General features: G+C 42.8%; 1 protein-coding gene across 2 annotated transcripts in view; it reads right to left on the bottom strand.

Annotated features, from left to right (window-relative positions):
• MAP2K6 (mitogen-activated protein kinase kinase 6) overlaps window positions 1–22091 on the bottom strand; it is a 115990-nt gene that overhangs the window by 33668 nt on the left and 60231 nt on the right. The gene's annotated exons all lie outside the window — the stretch shown is intronic.

The following is a 22091-nucleotide window of genomic DNA, read 5'->3' as shown; positions in this document are numbered from 1 at the left end:
AAAGAAAAGGGCTAGCCTGGGAACGTGTAGCTCTCATCTCCCCATTCAGAGAGCCCCACTTCCCACCAAGAGAGCCTGTGGGTGACGTCCCCACAGGCAGAACACAGCTTCCCAAATGCTCTGTGGTCGTGGATGAAGTTTTCCACCACTTACAGCTGAAAACATCCTTATGAGAATGCTAACTCTCTTGACCTAGGAAGACCTGACCTTTCCTCCCTGCTGAGAGGTGGACATTCTGAGTTCTTCATTCTTTCTCATACACAACGATGGTAATGGTAGATGGTGTCAAATACAGATTTTTTTTCCTTTTTAATGACAGTCACCCTTGTCTCAGTATCTTACAACTTTCTAACTTGATCTGTAAATATCTGATAGAGTCAACTATGGAGGTAGAAAAACAATACGTTCCCACACTTCTGGCTTGCCCATTTCTCAACCACTTGCCATATAAGCTGAAACACCTAAAAGATGGAGAAAGTAATATTTATTTACATTTACCCTGTTCCAAAAAGGAATAAGATAACAGATGCGCTCATGCAGAGGCTATCGACCCTTTGGGGGCCAGGTGGGAATGTAACCCATGTGTTCATCCCTGGGCTGAAACTACAGACACTTTGGCTTGGATCATTGTCGTTGATGAATAAAGAAAAAGAGCAGACTGAGAAATGCCAGCTCAGGAGGCAGATCAGAGAAAACAGCCTCTTACGGGTCCAAGGTTTTCCTCACCTAAGGAGATCCTGTGTCTCTTCCTGCTTGGTAGGAGAAACCAGAACAGAGCTGGATCAAATACCCATGGTCCTCCATTCCTTCTCCCCTCTCCCCTTCCCACTCTACACTACAGCAATGACCCAGGCGCCCTGGACAAGGCCCTGGATAGAGACTCTCAAGATGCAAAGAAACTTAAGACATCAAATAATATAACCTCCTGGCAGGAAAATCACATCCAAAGACCTCCATGACTGCTCACCATCACAGAGCCAGCAATGACCCAGTCAGAATCAGAATCCAGGTCTCCAACATCCAGACTAGAGCTCATTCCCTTGGTCCACAATGGAAGGAGTATAGAGATGATGGGAGAGACTGGGGCAGGGCAACACGGGATTAGGAGCTTTTAAAAACTCAGCTCACATCTGGTACTTCACTCACCAAGTGACCTCCAGAATCACTTTTCACCTGACTCTCAATATCCTCAACTGTAAAATGGGGAAATAATACCAATACCTACCTCAACTGGGCTGGATATGAGAACCATGAGGCATCACATATGAAAGAACGCAGACATATCTTAAGTAGCTGTTAATTATAATCACTTAGAGAAAGAATCTGTATAGTCTCCTTTAAAAAAAATGAGCCATTTAAGGGGCACCTGGGTGGCTCAGTCAGTTAAGCATCTGACTCCTGATTTCGGCTCAGGTCATGATCTCACGGTTCACGGGATCAAGCCATGCATCGAGCTCTGCATTGACAGTACAGAGCCTGCTTGGGATTCTCTCTCTCCCTCTCTGCCCCTCCCCTGCTCGCACTCTTTCTCTCTCAAAATAAATAAACATCTAAAAAAATCATTTTGGAAACTCATAAACACAATTGATCAGATTGTCACAGCCCAAGATAATGTGTAATTGAGTCTTTTTTTCCCCCTCTATGCCTTCAAACTCCAAAATGAAGATCAATTCTGCCAAGTTGTATAAAGCCAAGAAAAAATATGCATGGCAATAGTCAACACAGAGAAAGTCTTTTAGATCCACCTTCATTGTAACAAGTCCTCTGAACTCTCTCATCCTTTGGGCTCACCTGTGTGTTTTATAAGATCCAAAACTCACTATTCACTTTCCTCCTCCAGGAGTTCAGATGGCTGCTTCGCACGTGTTACTAAGTCAGTTAGGCAATGCATCGAATTGGATAGACAATTCACAGAGCTGTGCTGTATATGAGGAATGTTAAGTAGCTGGATCTGACGGCGAAAATCCAAATCGATGTATGGCCTAATTCCAACAATTCCTATCCATGGGCCTCAGTCAAATAGATAAGGATTGCTATTTTAAACGGGATACTCCGGCGGGGAATGAATGGCAAATTCCATTTGTCCAGATAACTACATCTATACTCCAGCACAGGTGACAGACAGGTAAGTCAGATCATCCCAGAAGCTACAACACTGTAGTCCTTGCAGCTAAAACAAAATAGAGCAAAATTTACCGGCGAAAAAGGATCCCCCATTGCCATGTAAGCAAACCAAATGCAAAAGCTACTCTGAAATTCTTACATCTCTCTCTTCTTCATTTCTTACTCAGCTCTTACAAGATAGACATTGAGAGAGCTATTTATGGGACAAACTGCCTTTGAAAAACAAATACAGCAAGGAATCATTCTACCACAGCAATTAATTATTAGCAATTCATTATCCTAAGTCAACAAATCATTGAAACGTCTATACAAAGAAAAGAGTAAAAGAGAGAAAGAGAGAGCAACCTTTCGGCACAGAGACCAAAGGAATAAGTGAGCGCAAGAAAAATAAAGTCTTCAAGGTGTGAGAAAAGAAGGCTCTTTCTTCTCTGACAGCAGCAAGCAAAACAGTTGTGGGGACACAAAAGCTAGTTGAATTACGCGGTTAGTGTATACCCCGCCTTCATTTCCAAGAGTGCATCAAATAAAACAAAAATCGCAGACACATGCTCCAACGTTCCATAATTCACTTACTTGCCCATCACTGAAGGAGGAGCCCAGTAAGAGGCCAGAAGGGACTCTGATGACGTTTTCAAGGCTGCAAGCAAGACCCGCAGAAGAACACCACATACAAGGCATTCTTTGCTTAGTGCTGAAGACCACACTTCAGCAGAGGGAAGCAGAACTGAATAGACTCCACCCTCTCAAGTGCGGATTGCAGCAAAGCTCTCTGAGTTTATTGTTCCCAGCAAACCGCAACTTCACAGAGAAAGAAGGAAAGTAGGTCCATTTGGACACCAAGGCGTGATGTTAATCATTAACTAGACTTGGAAGAATAAATCTATAAAAGCAATTCTGGGCAGTACTGCGTTCTCCAGCCTTTCTACAAATGCCTCTTTCATTTCTTAAAAGAAAGAAAAACAATACATGGTCAGTTTCCAGCTGTGTTTATTTTTAAGCAATCTGTTACCCCCGCAAGGCTGCCAACACCTGATGCTAACGTTTAACACCACATTAAAAAAAATTAGGCAGGGAAACCATATGAATAATACAGCTAAGTGCCCAAGTATGTTAAGTGGCTGTCTCTTTTGAGAGTCTAAAGCAAAAACAAAACAATAAATAGATCAGAAAATAGGCTCTGTGTTGTGTTACGTGGTCAGAACAACCTTCTCAGAGAGAGAGAATTCTGTGTATCCCTGGAGCCCTCAACCAACTCTGCCCTCTTACTGGCACAATCTGCAAAGGGTAAGCCTCGTTGGCTTGACTGAGCCTGTGCAGGGCTAGATTACATCAGCCTGTATCACACCCATTGCTTGTTTTCCTTGAAAATGGAGCCTCGCCACACACATATATTTGCAAAACTTCATCTTAAACCGAAGCTGGGGTCACTATAATCCTGGCCTGGAGCAAACTGGCACTGGAGCCTAAAACCCTTGCCGATAGTTAGCAGACATTTCCCAGGCCACAGAAATGCTCGCTAGCTTCGACCATCCTGAAAATGATGGGGTGCACCAGACAGACCTCTTGCTCGGTCCCCACGCGGACAGGCGACGCACAAAGAGCTTCTCTCATGTGCTTTATTACATAAAACAGAAGACTGTGCTCCAGGGCCAACCCAAACAGCAAGAGAATCCCACAGGGTCAACAGAAGGTGGTATCATGAGGATATGCTGACGCCTAAATATTTGTCAGCTCGGGTGAAGGCCGGGGGGCGGAGCATGATTATGAGGGTTTATGGTTATTGACACAGCTTTACAAAAGGAAAGCACTGCTTCCAGGGCCAAATTTATTTTAAAAATCTGTTTCCCAACGTGAATGGGATTTCCAGCCAACTCACTGGCAACCTAGAGGCCTTGGCTGCCCTCTCCCTAATACTTGCATCTAGGCTGGAGTCCCAAGGGTAGCTGGCACAGAGCTCGGCAGAGGAGTGTCATTAAATGTTATTAAATGGCGATGATCAGATGCAAAGCAGCTCGCGGAGCAGCGGGAAGGGAGCGCAGGGAGAAAGCTGGCTTCACAAGGGCGAGAGGACACCAATGCTTCTTTTCCCCCAAGCCACCGGATCTCACCCACCACTGAGACTCTAGCCAGCATGCCAAGGCTCTTCAGAATTACATAAAAGTTTGAGATGGAAAGCCAAAAGCGCTCAGGTTAAAACATGCAGGCATTTTGATTTCAAGGAGGGAGACGGATTTCCTGGGACCTTGCCTTTATCTGTGTATTGGCTCTGCCTAGAAGGCTCTAGCCCTCTTGTGTACAGGAAGCCAAACTTCCACCTCCAGCTCTCCTATCACCTGCCCCACAGAACCCCCTCCCAGACCTTCCTGAACACTCCCTTAAGGGTCATGCATCCAGCTTTTACGTTCCAGCACCTCACCTGCAGTGTGAACTCGATGCACTTGACTGCATCTCTGCCATTTGAGTTTAAAATGTCCGTCCACTCTGGCTCTGTCGGTGGGAACGTAAACTGGTGCAGCCAGTATGGGGACAGCATGAAGGTTCCTCAAAAAATTAAAAATAAAGGGGCGCCTGGGTGGCTCAGTCAGTTAAGTGTCCAACTCTTGGTTTCAGCTCAGGTCATGATCCCGTGGTCCGTGGGACCGAGACCCGCATCAGGCTCCACACTGATAGTGCAGAGCCTGCTTGGGATTCTCTCTCTCACCCTCTCTCTCTGTCCCTCCTCCACTCATTTCTATCTCCCTCTCTCTCTCTCTCTTTCTCTCTCTCTCTCTCCCTCTCTCTCAAAATAAATAAATACACTTTTTTTAAAAAGTTAAAAATACAACTACCTTACGATCCAGTAATCACACTACTGGATATTACTTATTACTTAAATAATACAAAAACACTAATTCAAAAGGATATATGCACCACTATCTTTATCGCAGCATTATCTACAAGAGCCAAACTATGGAAGCAGCCCAGTGTCCACTGACAGATGAATGGATATGGAAGATGTTTTATACACACACACACACACACACACACACACACACACACAGGAATATTATTTAGCCATAAAAAAGAATAAAACCNAATAAAGAAAAAGAGCAGACTGAGAAATGCCAGCTCAGGAGGCAGATCAGAGAAAACAGCCTCTTACGGGTCCAAGGTTTTCCTCACCTAAGGAGATCCTGTGTCTCTTCCTGCTTGGTAGGAGAAACCAGAACAGAGCTGGATCAAATACCCATGGTCCTCCATTCCTTCTCCCCTCTCCCCTTCCCACTCTACACTACAGCAATGACCCAGGCGCCCTGGACAAGGCCCTGGATAGAGACTCTCAAGATGCAAAGAAACTTAAGACATCAAATAATATAACCTCCTGGCAGGAAAATCACATCCAAAGACCTCCATGACTGCTCACCATCACAGAGCCAGCAATGACCCAGTCAGAATCAGAATCCAGGTCTCCAACATCCAGACTAGAGCTCATTCCCTTGGTCCACAATGGAAGGAGTATAGAGATGATGGGAGAGACTGGGGCAGGGCAACACGGGATTAGGAGCTTTTAAAAACTCAGCTCACATCTGGTACTTCACTCACCAAGTGACCTCCAGAATCACTTTTCACCTGACTCTCAATATCCTCAACTGTAAAATGGGGAAATAATACCAATACCTACCTCAACTGGGCTGGATATGAGAACCATGAGGCATCACATATGAAAGAACGCAGACATATCTTAAGTAGCTGTTAATTATAATCACTTAGAGAAAGAATCTGTATAGTCTCCTTTAAAAAAAATGAGCCATTTAAGGGGCACCTGGGTGGCTCAGTCAGTTAAGCATCTGACTCCTGATTTCGGCTCAGGTCATGATCTCACGGTTCACGGGATCAAGCCATGCATCGAGCTCTGCATTGACAGTACAGAGCCTGCTTGGGATTCTCTCTCTCCCTCTCTGCCCCTCCCCTGCTCGCACTCTTTCTCTCTCAAAATAAATAAACATCTAAAAAAATCATTTTGGAAACTCATAAACACAATTGATCAGATTGTCACAGCCCAAGATAATGTGTAATTGAGTCTTTTTTTCCCCCTCTATGCCTTCAAACTCCAAAATGAAGATCAATTCTGCCAAGTTGTATAAAGCCAAGAAAAAATATGCATGGCAATAGTCAACACAGAGAAAGTCTTTTAGATCCACCTTCATTGTAACAAGTCCTCTGAACTCTCTCATCCTTTGGGCTCACCTGTGTGTTTTATAAGATCCAAAACTCACTATTCACTTTCCTCCTCCAGGAGTTCAGATGGCTGCTTCGCACGTGTTACTAAGTCAGTTAGGCAATGCATCGAATTGGATAGACAATTCACAGAGCTGTGCTGTATATGAGGAATGTTAAGTAGCTGGATCTGACGGTGAAAATCCAAATCGATGTATGGCCTAATTCCAACAATTCCTATCCATGGGCCTCAGTCAAATAGATAAGGATTGCTATTTTAAACGGGATACTCCGGCGGGGAATGAACGGCAAATTCCATTTGTCCAGATAACTACATCTATACTCCAGCACAGGTGACAGACAGGTAAGTCAGATCATCCCAGAAGCTACAACACTGTAGTCCTTGCAGCTAAAACAAAATAGAGCAAAATTTACCGGCGAAAAAGGATCCCCCATTGCCATGTAAGCAAACCAAATGCAAAAGCTACTCTGAAATTCTTACATCTCTCTCTTCTTCATTTCTTACTCAGCTCTTACAAGATAGACATTGAGAGAGCTATTTATGGGACAAACTGCCTTTGAAAAACAAATACAGCAAGGAATCATTCTACCACAGCAATTAATTATTAGCAATTCATTATCCTAAGTCAACAAATCATTGAAACGTCTATACAAAGAAAAGAGTAAAAGAGAGAAAGAGAGAGCAACCTTTCGGCACAGAGACCAAAGGAATAAGTGAGCGCAAGAAAAATAAAGTCTTCAAGGTGTGAGAAAAGAAGGCTCTTTCTTCTCTGACAGCAGCAAGCAAAACAGTTGTGGGGACACAAAAGCTAGTTGAATTACGCGGTTAGTATATACCCCGCCTTCATTTCCAAGAGTGCATCAAATAAAACAAAAATCGCAGACACATGCTCCAACGTTCCATAATTCACTTACTTGCCCATCACTGAAGGAGGAGCCCAGTAAGAGGCCAGAAGGGACTCTGATGACGTTTTCAAGGCTGCAAGCAAGACCCGCAGAAGAACACCACATACAAGGCATTCTTTGCTTAGTGCTGAAGACCACACTTCAGCAGAGGGAAGCAGAACTGAATAGACTCCACCCTCTCAAGTGCGGATTGCAGCAAAGCTCTCTGAGTTTATTGTTCCCAGCAAACCGCAACTTCACAGAGAAAGAAGGAAAGTAGGTCCATTTGGACACCAAGGCGTGATGTTAATCATTAACTAGACTTGGAAGAATAAATCTATAAAAGCAATTCTGGGCAGTACTGCGTTCTCCAGCCTTTCTACAAATGCCTCTTTCATTTCTTAAAAGAAAGAAAAACAATACATGGTCAGTTTCCAGCTGTGTTTATTTTTAAGCAATCTGTTACCCCCGCAAGGCTGCCAACACCTGATGCTAACGTTTAACACCACATTAAAAAAAATTAGGCAGGGAAACCATATGAATAATACAGCTAAGTGCCCAAGTATGTTAAGTGGCTGTCTCTTTTGAGAGTCTAAAGCAAAAACAAAACAATAAATAGATCAGAAAATAGGCTCTGTGTTGTGTTACGTGGTCAGAACAACCTTCTCAGAGAGAGAGAATTCTGTGTATCCCTGGAGCCCTCAACCAACTCTGCCCTCTTACTGGCACAATCTGCAAAGGGTAAGCCTCGTTGGCTTGACTGAGCCTGTGCAGGGCTAGATTACATCAGCCTGTATCACACCCATTGCTTGTTTTCCTTGAAAATGGAGCCTCGCCACACACATATATTTGCAAAACTTCATCTTAAACCGAAGCTGGGGTCACTATAATCCTGGCCTGGAGCAAACTGGCACTGGAGCCTAAAACCCTTGCCGATAGTTAGCAGACATTTCCCAGGCCACAGAAATGCTCGCTAGCTTCGACCATCCTGAAAATGATGGGGTGCACCAGACAGACCTCTTGCTCGGTCCCCACGCGGACAGGCGACGCACAAAGAGCTTCTCTCATGTGCTTTATTACATAAAACAGAAGACTGTGCTCCAGGGCCAACCCAAACAGCAAGAGAATCCCACAGGGTCAACAGAAGGTGGTATCATGAGGATATGCTGACGCCTAAATATTTGTCAGCTCGGGTGAAGGCCGGGGGGCGGAGCATGATTATGAGGGTTTATGGTTATTGACACAGCTTTACAAAAGGAAAGCACTGCTTCCAGGGCCAAATTTATTTTAAAAATCTGTTTCCCAACGTGAATGGGATTTCCAGCCAACTCACTGGCAACCTAGAGGCCTTGGCTGCCCTCTCCCTAATACTTGCATCTAGGCTGGAGTCCCAAGGGTAGCTGGCACAGAGCTCGGCAGAGGAGTGTCATTAAATGTTATTAAATGGCGATGATCAGATGCAAAGCAGCTCGCGGAGCAGCGGGAAGGGAGCGCAGGGAGAAAGCTGGCTTCACAAGGGCGAGAGGACACCAATGCTTCTTTTCCCCCAAGCCACCGGATCTCACCCACCACTGAGACTCTAGCCAGCATGCCAAGGCTCTTCAGAATTACATAAAAGTTTGAGATGGAAAGCCAAAAGCGCTCAGGTTAAAACATGCAGGCATTTTGATTTCAAGGAGGGAGACGGATTTCCTGGGACCTTGCCTTTATCTGTGTATTGGCTCTGCCTAGAAGGCTCTAGCCCTCTTGTGTACAGGAAGCCAAACTTCCACCTCCAGCTCTCCTATCACCTGCCCCACAGAACCCCCTCCCAGACCTTCCTGAACACTCCCTTAAGGGTCATGCATCCAGCTTTTACGTTCCAGCACCTCACCTGCAGTGTGAACTCGATGCACTTGACTGCATCTCTGCCATTTGAGTTTAAAATGTCCGTCCACTCTGGCTCTGTCGGTGGGAACGTAAACTGGTGCAGCCAGTATGGGGACAGCATGAAGGTTCCTCAAAAAATTAAAAATAAAGGGGCGCCTGGGTGGCTCAGTCAGTTAAGTGTCCAACTCTTGGTTTCAGCTCAGGTCATGATCCCGTGGTCCGTGGGACCGAGACCCGCATCAGGCTCCACACTGATAGTGCAGAGCCTGCTTGGGATTCTCTCTCTCACCCTCTCTCTCTGTCCCTCCTCCACTCATTTCTATCTCCCTCTCTCTCTCTCTCTTTCTCTCTCTCTCTCTCCCTCTCTCTCAAAATAAATAAATACACTTTTTTTAAAAAGTTAAAAATACAACTACCTTACGATCCAGTAATCACACTACTGGATATTACTTATTACTTAAATAATACAAAAACACTAATTCAAAAGGATATATGCACCACTATCTTTATCGCAGCATTATCTACAAGAGCCAAACTATGGAAGCAGCCCAGTGTCCACTGACAGATGAATGGATATGGAAGATGTTTTATACACACACACACACACACACACACACACACACACACAGGAATATTATTTAGCCATAAAAAAGAATAAAATCTTGCCATTTACAATGACATGGATGGAGCTAGAGAATATAATGCTGAGTGAAATAAGTCAGTCAGAGAAAGCCAAATACCATATGATTTCACTCATATGTGGAACTTAAGAAACAAAACAAACAAAACGATAGAGAGAAAAAGAAAAACCAAGAGACAGACTCTTAACTATAAAAAACAAACTGATGGTTACTAGAAGGGAGCTGGGGGGCGGGGGGGGGAAGGGAAGGGATATAGTGGAAATAGATGATGGGGATTAAAGAGCACACTTACCATGATGAGCACTGAGTAATGAGCACTGAGCATTGTTGTTTCACTATATTATACACCTGAAACTAATAAATTAAACCATTTAAAACACTGGCCACTATGTTGCAACCAGATCTCCATGACTGTCTTCCACTTCTACTCCTCATACCATTTCTCACAATGTCACATGACTTTATTTTTGCATTTATGTATTTACTTCTGCATTTATTACTTATTTAGTACTTTAGTATTTATCTTCCTAAAAGAAGTTCCATTACGGTAGCGATTTTGCCCAGTGCCTACACATCATAAAGAGTTGTGGACTGAATATTTGTTCTTGTCTCAAATGTTTTAAACATTAGTATTGAGTGAGCCCCTCAAAAAAAAAAATAATAACAGAGTGGAGTAGAAATATCACAAACTTAAACACCAACAGGCTTCATTTTAAATCCCAGCTGTGCCACTTACTAACACAGTGAGCTTGAAAATATGTCTTAAACCCCCTTTCCATACCCGCAAATGGGAGATGAAAGACTCAGGTCATGGAGAGACTCAGTTGGCACAAAATATACGGAGATCTCTAGCAGCGTCTGACACATAACGGGTGCTCAATATACACTAGCTTCTTTTCTCCCTTCCATGTTTGTGCTAAAATTTTTAAAATATTATCTATATAGAATGTTCCTTGTATGGGGAGCATATTCCTTCAGATGTTCTCCTCTGTTCTTCCTCTCTTATGTTATTGTATATTAAAACCACATCTTTCGGGATGCTTCTGTGGCTCAGTCGGTGAAGGCTCTGACTTCAGCTCAGGTCATGATCTCACAGTTTATGAGTTCGAGCCCCGCATCGGGCTCTGTACTGTTAGCTCGGAGCCCGGAGACTGCTTCGGATTCTGCGTCTCCCTCTCTCTCTCTTTTTCTGCCTCTCTCCCACTCACACTTTGTCTCTGTCTCTGTCTGTCTGTCTCTCTCTCTCTCTCTCAAAAATAAATAAACATTTTTTAAAAATTTAAAACACTACAGTTTTCACACATCTCATTGAGTTTGAACCATATTCTCTTGGCTCCCACTGACCATGGGAACTATTTTAGCTCTACATACTCAGGATCTCTGGGAGAGAGGCCTCAGAATCTATACCTTTTTTTTAATAAAAGACTTATTTTTTTAAAGCAGTTTTAAGCTCATTGCAAAACTGAAGGGAATGCACAGAGATTTCCATACACCCCCTGCCCGCATACATGCATAGCCCCACCCACATCAACACCCCCCACCAGAGGGATGCATTTGTTATAACTGATGAATTTACATTGATGCATCACTATCACCCCAAAGTCCATGGCTTACATTAGGGTTCACTCCTCGTATTGTACATCCTGTGGGTTTGGACAAATGTATACTGACATATACACTGACCTACATGACACACACTGATATTTACAGATATGTATGGATATCATTACAGTATTATACAGAGTACTTTCACTGCCCTCAAAACCCTGTGTACTCTGCCTGTTTCTTCCTTCCTCTCCCCATCCCCTTGCAACCACAAATCCCTCTACTGCCTCCATAGTTTTGCCTTTTGCAGAATGTCATATAGTTGGAATCATACTGACTGGCTTCTTTCACTTAGTGATATTCCTTGAAGGTTCTTCCATGGCTTTTCATGGCTTGGTAGCTTCTTTCTTGTTAGCATTGAATAATATTCCATTGTCTGGATGTGCCCCAGTTCGTTAATCCATTCATCTACTGACAGGCATCTGCCGCTTCCAAGTTTTGCCAATTAGGAATAAAGCTGCTATAAACATCTGTGTGCAGGTTTTTGTGTGGACACAGGTTTTTAATTCCTTTGGGCAAATATCAAGGAGTGTGATTTCAGGATCATACGGTAAGACAGCGTTGGTCTTGTAAGAAACTGCCAAACTGTCTTCCAAAGTGGCTGCGGTACAGACTTTTCTTTTTTTCTTTAAGTCTCCACAAGTGAGTGAAGATTCCAGCCAGGGTTAAGAAGCCCTGGTCAAGTGTATGTCTAAGTAAAGTGTTTCCTTTTTCCACCTTTTCTCTCTGCATGAGGACAAGGTCACTCTTCCCTCAGTTCCTGGTACTTCCCCTATCACCAATCAGTTCTTTCTGGCCAGTAAGAGACTCCAAATGAAGCTCCTGAACTGGGCTCTCTACATCTCCGAGCCAAAACTGTTAATAATTCACCAAAGTAGGCATTGCAAGGAACAAAAAGTTCATCAAGGCTTTGAAAGAGTCAGGGGATAAGAAAACCCAGTTCCAGTAATATTAGAGTATTACAATGACAACAACCACACCATGAATACATAGGAGGTTCAAAGCCGGTGAGGGAAATGAAAAACAAATGGTCTCATGGTAGAAATGATATTTTAGGTGGTCCTCTGATCACTAGAAGGATTTAAGGGTTCATGAGGATTTATTATACTAGTAGGTCTTCTTTTTACATATTTAAATGTTTCCATTATAAACAGTTTTTTAAAAATAACAGGTAGGATGTTGACAACCAGAACATAGAAATGCAACAGTGAGGCTCTAAGCAGAGTGACCACGAACTCCCAGGGGTAGAGAGAAGGCACTGTGGTATATTCAAGAAAACTATGAGTTATCTACCTTTGACAAAGCAAAGGATGGTAGTAGAGAGAAAGCCAGAAGCATAGGTTGGAGCCAAAGACTGAAAGCCTGAAACTAATATTCTTTAAATTTCATATTTAAGAGAAGTCATCTATGTTTTTCAGTCGAGAAGGTCACATTGAGTCATCCACATTTCAAAAAAATAATGTCACAGGTGAATCTGATATCTGCAGAGTATTTTGAAAGTGTGGGGGACATACACACACACACACACACACACACACACACACACCCATATACACACATCTGGGTGTTTTAGGCTTCCAGGTCTTGGCTCATATTTCCCCTGGAATGCTGTCATCACCTGTGTCTACTAGTCAACTTGAACACTCAAGTCAGACATGTTCTCCTTCAGGAAGCCTTCCATTAAAAAAAAATGCAGAATAAATACTCCTCCTCTGTGTGGTCACAGTACTCTGGATGTCTCCTTTCCAATACTGAGTGGCATGCTCACCTATGCCTTGCACTCGAATGCCAACTCTTCAAAGCCATCCACCATGTCCTACCCATGTATAGGGCAAGCACTAGACCCAAAAGTCAGAGGCAGAGACCACAGCAATCTGACTGATAAATAAGCTACTTAAACTTTATGGAGGGGACACCAGGGTGGCTCAGTGGGCCAAGTGGCCGACTTTGGCTCAGGTCATGATGTGGCGGTTCGTGGGTTTGAGCCCCACGACAGCTTCTATGTTGACAGCTCAGAGCCTCAGAGCCTGGGACCTGCTTCAGATTCTGTGTCTCCTTCTCTCTCTCTCTCTCTCTCTCTCTCTCTGCCCCTCCCCCTCTCAAAAATTAATAAACATTAAAAAACATTAATAAACTTTACGGTGGCAAAACCCCTAGGTTCTCATAATTTACTGGATTAGAGGTATAGAAGATCAGAAGATAAGCAGTAACAGTAGTAGTAGTAGTGGTAGTAGTAGTATGGCTGGCAGTAGTACTAGTAGTAGTAACTTGGCTTTTCGATACCTAAACGAAATTAAGTGAAAGAGGAAGGTCAAGGCCAATTGGGATGGGTGGTGGGGAGAAGGCAGAGAATGAGTTCCAATTCAGACATGTAAAGTCTAAGATGCCATGGTGGGGGGGGGGGGCAGGGGGAAACTGTGACAAATTTCAAGCAGACAAACGGAGCTTAAGGGAAGCAGGGGGTATGCAGACCTGGGAATGACAAACAAAAGTAGAGAGTTGAAAAAATGAAAACAATGTAGAGAGTTGAATGAGAGGCAGGGAAACAAAAAGAACAAGAGAATGGAAGGCAGTCAAGGCATGAACATTTTGACAGAATGAGATGTGAATGAAGAATCAGCGAAACACACAAAGAATTGCTGGATGTGTCAAAGAGGAATAAACCAGTGTGTTCAGAGCAGCACCATCAACTCATTTGGAAATGGTCCTGTTTTCAAAGAAAGAAAGCACTCAGAAGACTCTTTTTACAACCGCATGTGATCGAAGCTCTTTTTTTTTTTTCTTAGACCGGGTTGAACTGAAACATGTTTTGTCAGGTTAACAATTTGATGCTGACTATGTGTTCTTGAAGGAACGTAAAAGCAAATCACAGCCAATGCCCTTTCCTTGTGGTCTGGGCCCTGAGTGAAGGTAGGAGGCGGGCAGTGGTTAGGTGGGGAATCCCCGATGTCTGTGCTCGTCTTCCTCATTTATGTGCTGCTTCATTCATGAATCTTTATTGAAAGGAAATGTAGTCATACGAATGTTAAAGTACCACTTTAAAATAAAACTGTGGCAAGGGGTTGCTGAGAAATTTAGTGACGTGTTTCATCTTTTCAAAATGGTGCACTAAATTTTAGTTTAGATTTAAAATTAGCACTCATATTTTGGAGACAAATACTGAAATGTCTCCAAATGAAACAATATGGTTGTAGAGTTTACTTCAAAATAATATGGTGGAGGGGAGTGGGGTGTGGAGCTATAGGTGAAATAAGATTAGCCATGAGTTGGCAATTGTCAAAGCTAAGTGATGGACACATGGCAGTTCATTGTACTGGGTACCTTTGAATATGTTTGAAATTTTCCAAAACATAAAGATTTTCATAAATAGCTACTGAACCACAGAAAATTCTCTTTTAATACTTAAAATAGAGGGATAGTGAATAAGAGGGTTGAATTTTTTTTCTTGGGAGAAATGGATCATTTTTTCCCCTCTGGTCCAAGGTCACACTTTTAATAGCACTGTGATCACCTTCCTTCTAGCCAAGGAAAACTACAGAGGGGTAACTTTGATTCCACTAGCTGCATGAAGACTAAGAGATGCAAAGAAATACACAGGAAAAGTCCTCCATTTATAATCCTTCTTAGAGTGTTACCAGTATAGAGTCTATCCTGCCTCTATCCTGATTTCACCCCACTTCTCCTATTTAGCTACATTCTACCATGATATCATTTACCCATGAGGTAAGGTATACCTTAAAAAGAGGCCTCTGATATTCATCTCTGTAAGGATATATTCATGGCCTTATATAATGCCCTCTTTATAAAGACTCTTAGAAAAAAATGTGTGTCATCAATAATTATAAGAGTTGGCTTCTCCTGTATAATTGATCAATCTCTGCCTATGGATGATGTGGATGTTTTTCTTTGTGGATGTTTTCATCCTTGGGTTGATGGCTAAAATGCTCAGGGCCATGATGCCTGGGTGGCTCAGTCAGTTAAGCATCCGACTTTGGCTCAGGTCATGATCTCACAGCGTGTGAGTTCAAGCCCCACATCAGGCTCTGTGCTGACAGCTCAGAGTCTGGAGCCTGCTTGGGATTCTGTGTCTCCCTCTCTCTCTGCCCCTCCCCTGCTCACACTTGCTCTCTCTCTCTCTCTCTCTTTCAAAAATAAATAAACATTAAAAAAACTTTTTTAAAGCTTAGGGCCAAACTGGGATTCCTATTCATATTTGTGTCCAAGTAAGTATTTTTTGTTTGTGTCTTATCCACCCTTTAATAACATTTTATTATGGAGCATCTTAAATACACAAGAAAGCAAACAAAACACGTGCAATCAACTCACATGAACACACTCCCCAGTTTCAACAAATATCAACTCATGGCCAATTTTGTTTCATCTATACCCACCCACCATCCCAGACCTCAAATCATTTTGTTCATAAATATTTTACCAAATATCTCCAAAAGAAATTGACTGTCTAAAAAAACCCACAAAGAGTGTCATCACATGTGAACAAATAAGTAATTCCTTAGTATCTATTCAGCGTTCAAAAGTCTAATGGTCTCATGAATATCTCAAATATTGTTAAATTATGGTGTGCCTGAATCAATATCCAAATTGATTCCATGGTTTATGACTGCTTGATAAAATCCCTTGTGTCTCTCTTCATCTCTAAGCTCTCACTCCATTTCTTATCGTCTGCCCCTCCGTCTGCATGAAATTGTTTTGTTGCAAAGATCTGGCCATTTGTTCTATAAAGTTTCCCACTGGATTCTGCTGATCATACCCCTTGTTGACTCACTCAATCCTCTGTAAGTTAGCACTTAATCAGAGTCAAACGTGACTTTTTGCTTGGCAAGACTCCTTCACAGGTAACCTCACTTACTTTTTATTTATGTTATAACCCAAATGCATCCTAGTAAACTATCTTAAACTCTTAATGGAAAAAGGAAGAAAGAAAGAAAGAACCCCTCAAAAACAGGTGGTCGTCAACAAACTTTTTAATATTTGCCAATTTGATAAGTAAACAAGAGTATCTCATTGTTTTTAATCACATTTTTAAAATATTTAATACAGCTGAGTATTTTTGTATGCCTACCGATATCTGTGTTTGTCTATGAACTGCCTGTTCAAACTAGAACTGCTCATTTCTATATTAGTATTATTATCATTATTTTATTTATAAGAGAAGACATTGCCCTTTTGGTGGTTTGTATTGCAACACACACACACACACACACACACACACACACACACACCCCACAACATTTGGGCTTTTCTCCCCTTTTGATTATACAAAATTTAAAATTTTTACATTCCTTTCTGGCCTCTGCATTTTTAAAAAAATTTTAATGTTTATTTAGTTTTGAGAGAGAGAGAGGCAGAGCGTGAGCAGGGGATGGGCAGAGAGAGGGGGAGACACAGAATCCCAAGCAGGTTCCAGACTCTGAGCTTTCAGCACAGAGCCTGACCCAGGGCTTGAACCCACAGACCATTAGATCATGACCTGAGTTGAAGTTGAAGGCTCAACCAACGGCGCCACCCGGGCACCCCATTGCCTCTGCATTTTTATAAGGAAAGAACATTGTTTCCTCTTCTCCAAAGGGCTAGATAGTTGTTCCAATACCACCTGTTAATCTGTCCATTTATTTCTCCACTAATCCTATATAACTTTTTAACATGTATACCTCTTATAGAAGTTCATTGGCTTCCATGTCAAAAAAATAATTAAATATGATGGTCAGTGCAGACATCTTCACTTGATCCTGACTTTAAGAAAACTTTTAGCCTTCTACCTTAAAAAAAAATTATGCTAGGTTTAATTCAGTTTGGTAGAAGTATATAACCGTTCACATTTTAGTGAGTGATGTAGGCTAATAATGGCTCCCAAGGTGTGCCCATATCCTAATCCTTGGCACCTGTGAATGTTACCATAGTAACAATTTTGCAGATGTGATTAAATTAAGGATTTTGAGATGAGGAGATTTTCCTAGATTATCCAGCTGGGCCCTACAGGCCATCAGACGTGTCCTTATAAGAGAGAGGAAAAACAAGGGTCAACTTGCCCAGAGAAGATGGAAGCAGAGATTGGTGTAAGGAAGCAACAGTCCCAGGAAGGCCCAGGAATGCCAGCAGCTCCCAGAAGCTACATGAGGCAAGGAAAGGATTCTCTCCCATTCTCTCCCAGAGCCTCTGGCCGGAGCCTGGCCTGTCTATGCCTTGATTTCAGACTTTTGGCCTTCAGAAATGGGACAGAACAAATTTCTATTGTTTCAAGCAACCAAGTCTGCAATAATTTGTAACAGCAGCTACAAGAAACTAATACAGTGAATTATTAGCAATGGAAACTGAATTTTATCAAATTCTCTTTCAAAACTTATCCAATGTCTCTCCTACTATATGTAAGCTGCCATACTCTCTACCGAATAGATGTCTTGCTTTTCCCTGTCTTTTTCGTTTCTTTTACCCTTCGTTTTCATTCCCTTTATTTCCTTCTCAACTGCTTCTGCCGCTGGCCTTCGAGAGCCTTCTGTGACCCTACAATCCCGGTGGTGATAGAAACACCTAGAAAGCCTTAACAATAAAAGGGAACAAAAGAAACGACACTGAGAAGTTAACTGCAAACTAGAAGGAACGGGTAGAAGAGGCCATCCCACTCCTTGGTCGATGCCCTTCACTGGAACAATGAAGGAATGAATGCTGAACTGGAATGCTTCCAGTTCTTTCTAACTCGATGCCATGTCAGAGGAAAACTTCTAAGAAATGCAGCCCTTTCTCCAGGCCTGTGGCTCATTCTGGAATCCCTTAAGCCCCCTGCCAACAAGAAACAAGAATGTAAAGAAACCGTGGCCAAAGCAATGTCAAAAAACTACAGCAGGATCCTTCATTGTGAAACTCCAACCTTCTAGCCTGAACAAAAAAAAAAAATCAGTATAATCCTTTGCACCAAGGTTTCTTCTGCAAAGTCTAAGTCACCTTTTTTCCAGGGAGGATGATCAGTTTGGGGAGTCCTGTTTTGCAACCATAGCTAACATACTCTCCTGATTTAGTGCGTCTTTCCCTGGGCACACTTCCATTAGAGGTTCACAGGGCTCAGTTAAAAAACAGAGACCGAGAAATAGCTTTGAGAAAACCACAGCATTTAAATGTGATTTTTCAAGAAGAGAATGTTAGTATACAAAAGCGATCAACTTAATTCCAAAGCAGAGCTCTTGATTTGAATCTACTCATATTTCAGTACTATTTCAGGTCATGCAGGGCCCTTCAGGGAAAATTCCGCAGTCCCATAGAAAGACTCCTGGATAAGCCATTGTCACCGTAATTAACAAGTATTGCTTCAGGCAGCGCTATAACTCAAGGTGTCAAAAGAAGCAGAGGTCCCTAGTCTTGGGTAATAAGTCTAGAAATTATTCCAGGCAGTCACCTTGAAACATGTAAAGCAGTTAATGTCCAAGACTCAGCACCCAAAAAAAGCATATAAATTCCTTCGCACACCAGGAGACTGTTCTACCTACCCATGTGATCAGAAATGGGAGTGAAATGGGTAAATTTTAAATCTCTCTGTGATGTCTCCTACACACTGTTCTAGATACAACTTCCCCAAGCTGGCTTTAATGGCTCGTGAGAAGGTATTGATCTAAGCCTCATCCTTAAAATGGGAATATCCATATCTTACCTTGGTGCATTACACAGGCTAAGCAAAATATATGCAGGGCCAGTGGATAAAAATGTGTTGGATAAGTCAAGCTACACTGCCATTTTTGGCAGGTGCTTTCTTTCTTTTTTTTTTTTTTTTTAATGTTTGTTTATTTTGAGAGAGAGAGAGAGAGAAGCAGAGAGAGAGGATCCCACGCAGGCTCTGTGCTGTCAGCGCAGAGCCCGACGCCGGGGCTCAAACTCACCAACCAGGAGATCATGACCTCAGGTGAGATCACGAGTCAGACGCTTAACCAACTGACCCACCCAGGCGCCCCAAAGTGCTTTCTTATTAACAAGTAGCTGCTTGTGAGAATAATGAAAAGCGACTAATATTTATTGAGAATTTATTGCATAAAGCCACGGCGCTCAGCTTCCCACGTAAACACTTAATTTAATGATGAGAACAACTGCATGGGATAAGTATTACTTCTTCCATTTCAAGGCTCTTGTCCAGACACGTGGAGCTTTACAGATGTAAGTGGTCGCCTTTCCCATTAAATATAATGGTATTCAGTCCTTCGACTGCATCTCAAGTCTATTTCCACTAGCTCGTAGAGGGATTACTGCTGACCTGTGTCCGGGCTCTACATAAAATCTTGGATCCAAAAGTAAAAGTTCTGGATTAAATCCCATGTAGACTTTCTACCCCTATGCCCAGACTTTTTCAGATAACAAATGTAGGCTGTAAAGCTGTTTACCCGGAACTACTGTGACCTGACCTAAGGTCTAAGAGGAGATCAAGACTCAATCGAGAAGCTCTATTGTCATGAACTTTCTCTAAGATATTTTATTTAACCTTTCTGGACTGTAGTTTCCCTGATACTGAAAGGGAAAACATTCCATCGATAAAACGAGCTAATTTTCTCATTAAAGGGAGCTCTGGTATTTGGAGGAACACTACACCAGTTCCATAGATGATGTCACAAAGTTGCCGACTGTGTGATAGTTCTGTGGTATGCCTGTAGACTAGCACCCCTTCCCTAAGGGGGTTCTGATAGAATTGATAAGCCTACCTCCTACCTGACAGAAATCACTTTAGCAGGGGGGTAATGGCCAAGTGGCTGTTTGAAAGCTGTCACTATGGCTTTTGTTTACAAAACATTGGGTGAGTGACACTTGGGCTGTGTGGGGCTGTGTGCCCCTCTCTCAATACAAAAAAACATGGTGGATGGGGGGCTCTCAGTCCATTAATGGATTCCTTGATCGGCACATCCTGATGGTAATTGCAGCCTGATGTTTCTCCCATTTTACGGCAAGACTCACCAGTCCTGGGCTGGACTAAACACTCAAGGTCCCTGAGAGCCTTAAATCTGATTATATGCCAGGCATCTTAACACCCAACATAAAAGAAATGCACAAAACCACCAAATACATCCCAACAACTATCTTGGGAGAATTTTCTGTAAAGGAAGAACTCTGGGCTCTGAATAAGGGTCGTACTTTTTCTCCAGGAAACTGGCCCCTTCTCCAGTGCTTAACAAATAAACCAACCAACAAACAACGCTCTCACTGCATCTGGCCACATGACCAGAATCAGAGTCCACTAGGGGTTGCTGGGCCTCTGGAGCGATGCCTGGGAAAACCACTTGGAAAATCTGCTTTCCATGTTGTTGAAACCCGCATTTTGTTCTCACATCTGTAACTGTCCTAGGTAGGACATGCTCTAGACTTAATTTTAGCACAAGACCCCCAACTTTGTAACTCAATCTCTTCATCGAAAGGACACATCAATGAAAACAGGAAAATACACAGATTTTGGGGGGGGAAAAAAAGGTAACTGTAGGGGGCGGGGAGGAACAACACATGGTATATTGAGGAAGAAATAAGGATCTAAGGAAAGTCTGGGAGTTTGGGGTTTTTTGTGTGCATTTGTTACCACTTTCTAAATATGACGGGAAATTCGAGCAGCTGTCTAGCTGAGAAAGGAAGCCAATGGGGAAAGAGGCCATGAGGCCAGAGGAGTGCACAGAAATGATGGGGCAAAAATTCCCAACAGGCAGTGTGGGATCAACAGCACAGTGGAGAAGGCTGGACTCAGAGAAAAGAGTGGAGGGTCTCTCTTTACCGTAAGAAGAAAAAAAATGTATAAATAGTGACAACAAAGAGAAAATTCAAGGGGCGCCTGGGTGGCTCAGTCGGTCAAGCGTCTGACTTTGGCTCGGGTCATGATCTCGCACTTGTGGGTTCAAGGCCTGCAACAGGCTCTCTGCTGTCAGCATGGAGCCCGTTTCTGATCCTCTGTCCCCCTCTCTCTCTCTGCCCCTTCCTCTCTCTCTCTCTCTCAAAAATAAATAAACATTAAAGAAAAAAAAGAAAAGAAAATTCAATGTGAAGGGAAGTTGAGAGAGGCACTCCGTATTGACGTATAACAGCGTGTTCTGCCAAGATTTCCCACGGGGATTCTAGGAAACACGGAGCCAAGAAACATTAGAAACAGCCAGAATAGGTCGGCAAAGGAGTTCCTGTAGTTTCAAATGAAACTTTACCACATACCCTTGCAGTATATAAGCTCCTGAGGAAGTAGCTAATGAAAAACATAAGGGAACATTCCAGAAGGCAACTCAACTATGTAAAGCTAAAGTAGGTGTGATCTAAAACTTCCTTATTTCCTCTAAGAACCTCCTCCATTCCAAAGTGGCTCATCATAAAACCTGGAAACAAACGAGTCGGAAGTGGTGCTCAGCTCAAGAACTGTCCACAAGTCTCAAAGATCACATATGGGGAGTATGTGAGGTATTTCATTCTTCTAGAAAATTCAGCAAGTCTGCTATTAAAGAGCTTGAATTCTTTAAAAAATGTTTTAATGTTTTTTATTATTTTTGAGAGAGGGAGAGAGACAGAATGTGAGTGGGGGAAGGGCAAAGAGAGAGGGAGACACAGAATCTGAAGCAGGCTCCAGGCTCTGAGCTGTCAGCACAGAGCCTGACACGGGGCTCAAACCCACAAACCGTGAGATCATGACCTGAACCCAAGTTGGGCGCTTAACTGACTGAGCCACCCAGGCGCCCCAAAGAGCTTGACTTCTTCATCTCCAGAGTTGCAAACCCCAAGATCTAAAATCTGATC

This window comes from Crocuta crocuta, unplaced genomic scaffold, assembly GCF_008692635.1.
Source record: "Crocuta crocuta isolate KB4526 unplaced genomic scaffold, BGI_CrCroc_1.0 scaffold288, whole genome shotgun sequence".
Lineage (NCBI taxonomy): Eukaryota > Metazoa > Chordata > Mammalia > Carnivora > Hyaenidae > Crocuta > Crocuta crocuta.
The sequence above is the reverse complement of the archived record's forward strand: the minus strand, read 5'-3'. Positions and strand labels throughout refer to the sequence as shown.